At 49.8% G+C, this 4557-nt stretch overlaps 1 long non-coding RNA gene and 1 pseudogene across 2 annotated transcripts; both read right to left on the reverse strand.

Annotated features, from left to right (window-relative positions):
* Positions 1–2349: 2349 nt before the first annotated feature.
* Positions 2350–2912, reverse strand: LOC311370668. The gene is made up of 3 exons (XR_014640869.1): positions 2785–2912; positions 2499–2579; positions 2350–2393 (listed from the first exon to the last, which is right to left on the reverse strand). It is a non-coding gene; the product is annotated as an uncharacterized lncRNA (long non-coding RNA).
* Positions 2913–3211: 299 nt separating this feature from the next.
* Positions 3212–4099, reverse strand: LOC311370666 (citron Rho-interacting kinase pseudogene; annotated as a pseudogene). The gene is made up of 3 exons: positions 3960–4099; positions 3628–3720; positions 3212–3382 (listed from the first exon to the last, which is right to left on the reverse strand). The product of its transcript is annotated as a citron Rho-interacting kinase pseudogene (transcript).
* Positions 4100–4557: the final 458 nt, after the last annotated feature.

A 4557-nucleotide genomic window follows, 5' to 3' on the forward strand; every position in this document is an offset into this window, starting at 1 on the left:
ACAATGATCAAGTGTTTGTGCATTGAACAGCAGATTGATTATCTTCATGATCATCTTTATCTATATGAACATCTTAAAATCATAATCATCATGTTTGCACTTATAAACAACATCATGATAGTTACGATCATCACTGTGTATCAGCATCATAATCATCAACAATATAAATGAATTTCTAAATCCCATCATGATAATCAGCATGTACCAACATGATAACCCCATCATGATAATCATGATCAACAGTATGTATCAACATCCAAACCCCATCATGATATGTATCAAACATAACCCCATCATGATAATCATGTTCATCAGCATGTATCAACATCCAGACCCATCATGATAATCCTGCTCATCAGTATGTATCAACATCATAACCCCATCATGATAATCATGTTCATCAGCATGTATCAACATCATAACCCCATCAGGATCATCAGTATGCATCACCATCCAGACCCCATCATGATAATCATGATCATCAGCATATATCAACATCCAAACCCATCATGATAATCAGTATGTATCAACATCCAAACCCATCATGATAATCATGATCATCAGTATGTATCAACATCCAGACCCATCATGATCATCAGCATGTATCAACATCCAGACCCATCACGATAATCATGATAATCAGCATGTATCAACAGCCAGACCCATCACGATAATCCTGCTCATCAGAATGTATCACCACCCGGCCCCCACCCCGGTGGTACCTTGTTGACGGGGTTGATGGGCGTGCGTCCGGAGCCCGTGTGGAGCCGCTGCCGCTCCTCGTAGCGGCCCGGGGACCTCTCCCTGCGGACGTCCATCATGCGGCCGGGCGAGCGCTCCATGCGGGGGTCCTGGGCCATGGCGCGGCCCGGGGAGCGGTCCAAGCGGGGGTCCTGGGCCATGGCGCGGCCGGGGGAGCCCACGATGCGGCCCTCCAGCATCCTGCCGGGGGACTTCTCCCTCTCCAGGGGCCGGTTGGGGGACTTGTCCCGGCGGAACTCGGTGCGGGCCTCGCGGTAGCGGTGGGGCGTGCCGGGGTCCCCGTGCACCACGGGGCTGGCCGCCAGCCGCTTGGAGATGTGCTCGTTGTAGGTGGGGGGTCCGCGCTTGTTGGGACTGCGGAGGGGGGGGGGGGGTAGGAGACCGTGACACAGAGACGGGCGGGAGGCATTCATTGGTCAAGGGGTGGATGAAGGGTGAGGGGGGGGTCATGGCATGGAGCGAGGGGCTGTGGTGGTCTGGAGGTCTGTGAGGCGGTGTGATGAGGGGAGCGGGGATGGTTTGCGGACACTTGAGCGGGTCAGAGGTTGCACAGGTTGCTATCACAGTTAAGTCCTTGATGAGTGGAAAGGGACACTGTGTGGCATTCAATGACTTCTTTCCAAAAATAAAATTCTGAACTTTTTTCCTGTTCCATTTGTTGATAAAAAGCAACCACAACAGAGGTGTACAAAACAAGAATATTCTTTATTTAACAAACGCATTATTAGTGATTCTACATGAGACATGATTAAGAATAATAGCTCCACTTTAACTTAAAAATCATATTTCCTCAGTCTTTGTTACAGATAAAAAATAAACTCCTCCTCCTGTGAAGTGGAACAAAATGTAAGCGTTACTTTCACCATCGCAGAACGCTTCAAGCGGCCTCAATCGCACACCCGCCACCTGTGACAACAACCTGCACCGCCTCACAAACCCTCATCCGTCTCACCACACCTCTGAGGAGTTAGCAAGGGGGCTAGTGACGTGGTCTGGCAATAAGAGTCCACCACAAGCCCAAGGAAACAAAAAAACAAAACAAAGAAAAAAAAAGTCAGCTGCATTAAATTATTTCTGCGGCCGCACATCAGAACCTTTACAATTCAAACCAAAAAAATGAAAATGCTATGGATGGAGATGTTCGTCTACGACAACATGGAAGTACCGTGAGGAGTCTAAGGGGTTGAAAGGAGAGTGAGCTGTAGCCGTTGTCTACCTGCGACCGGAGCCGTTGCGCTGCAGGTCCCCGCCGGCCTCCTGAGCCTGGGTCAGGTTGCCCTTGCAGCAGATGACCCTCAGTTTGTTCTGGTAGGAGGAGGCCAGGTAGATGGCCCCCGACGAGATGGCCGGGCCCAGGTAGCGCGGGTTGGGGATGTCCAGGTGGGCGTACGAGTGGGGTCTGGAGGGAGGTAGGGGGAGGGGGAGAGAGAGAGCGAGAATCAGATGACCTGACCTGAAACCGAAGGCAGCAGTTGGAGCGCTGCTGTCTATACACGCATCGGCCTTCGTCATCCCGCGACCTATGACTGCATGCTACTGTAACGCTTCTCACCCGAGAGCGGCGTGCCCCTGGATCTCGATCACATCCAGTGAGTTGAAGTAGGTCACAAACAGGTAGGGTTCTCTGTAGGCTGCGGTATGGAAAACATGAATCAATAACGTGCAGCGTTAAGGAAACGGGGTGTGACTGTATGAGAACGCAGGACCATGGTTCAGAAGCTCTGGGTACCACCCACCAAAGGACAGGGGCAGACGACTCCATTTGATGTCGTCGTTCCTACTCCTGCGGCCGTAGGCGTCCACGAACACACCGAACTCTGCGTGACACAACATGACGTGACAAACGGTTACAGGCCCCGTATCTATTTAGAAGCACCAAACACTCTTCTTTAAAATAATGTGATGTAAATGCGTGGGCGTTAAACGCAAAAAGCATTCAGATTTTAACCCAATTCCTTGACTCACAACACACACACACACACACACACACACACACACACACACACACACACACAGTCTCACCATGGAAGCATAGCAGGTACTCGTCCTTCTGCGGGGCCTTGGTGACCTGGATGATGGAGATGGGGAAGCTGTGGGAGGAGGCCGAGAATACAGCGGAGGCCAGCGACACGTCGTTCTTGTCCAGGAACTCTGTGGAGGAACACGGGGCCCGGCGGTGAGATGATGGGCCCTCAGCAAGAGCTCGGGTAAGACTGAGTGCACGGCTGAAAAGGTTCTTTGATGATCAATGTCTGATCTGTGCCTGTAGGCTTGTATCCTCGAGCCTGATATATAACCCCTACCTGTTACTAGACTACTTGCTTCTATATTCACTGGAAATCCCTTTGGAAAAATGTACCTAAATTACTTAGCTAAAATACTTGATAATCGGTAGTTAAGCAAATACAAATGTGACCAGTAGTTTCAATCCTTGTGCATACTTAAATAATCAAAACATATTTAGTTGAATATTAAAATGAAGGGGGGGGGGGGTGTTGTAGCGCTGACACACCTTCAGCACATACTGCTTCATCTCTATCTCGTAGAACTTGTTGGTGCCGATGACGATGCTGTAGCCGGTGAAGTGGATGCAGCTGCAGGGCTCTGAGGTTTCAATCTCCTGGACATGGAGCAATCACACATGTGGTCAATATTTAAATTTAAAAAAGCATAATTTCCCGTTGTCTTTTGATTGAGTTTCCTCTCAGAGGTTTGTGTTACTATTTTGATCTGCGGCTTTAAGTTCAAAAGGTATAAGCTCAGAAAATTTTAAAAAAAGGCCTTTGCAACCAAGTGGCAATCTCAACTAGTCAGCTACTAAAACCTTGAGTTCTTCCCTTTGCTCCAGGAACAGAAACCACTCACCTTTCGGATGCAGAACTTGTTGAGGCTTTCGTTGTGACGCAGGATGGTGATTTTATTGGGCATGGCGGCGCAAATACACATGCCGTTATCAATCTGCAAGGGGGAGATGGATACCGATTACAGGTGAGAAGAAAATATCAATCTACACATCTGTCTCAATACTACCATGTTTAAAGGGATTCATGAAGTCAAAAAGTTAATCCAAAGCTACAAAAGCTACATACCCAGTATCTTTGGGCTGGGACTCTAACGCCCATGGCCACCACGCTATCCTGCCCCTGCTATGCACCTACATGTCCGAGGTGTACATGCTGGGGTTGGGGTGAGCGTACCTTGCCAGAGGAGAAGAGGTGGCAGCCTTTGACCGTCTCAAAAATGTAGGGGTTGAGGTCGGGCTGGGCTGGCAGGTGGGACTGGGACAGAGACTGCTTCACCCTCTTGATCTCCACCAGACACAGAGCCCTGTCCTCTCCTGGAGATGACAACCACGCGTCAACAGACAACCACAACGTGTGTACCACCCCCGGCATGGATTTATAACACCGACACGGACCGCTGCCGCTCCCCAGCAGAGCAGGGCGTCCTAAGAGCCCGTTTAACGTGGGGCCTAAGAGGGGCGATTAAACGCTGTAAATGGACGGGGAAAGAGAGCGAGAGTCGACTCAAGTGGAAACACAGCGAAGGCATTAGTGAGCAGAGTAAGAGGCACGCTGCAGTAGGGAGGCTGATTCATAGGGAGAGAGGGTGGGTGTACATAAACATCCCCCTGTTACATCGTAAAAGCAGAGCAGTGTGTGATGTTTAGTAAAACATTTAAAGTTGGTAAGCATTGACCTAGATCCGGCCAGATCAGCCCACCCCCTGCCTCTCAAGACATAGGGCCACAGAATGCCAAGTTACACTGCCCAGCCACACAGGGAGCCTATGTTG

Source organism: Micromesistius poutassou, assembly GCF_964030765.1.
Source record: "Micromesistius poutassou genome assembly, contig: SCAFFOLD_5149, whole genome shotgun sequence".
NCBI lineage: Eukaryota > Metazoa > Chordata > Actinopteri > Gadiformes > Gadidae > Micromesistius > Micromesistius poutassou.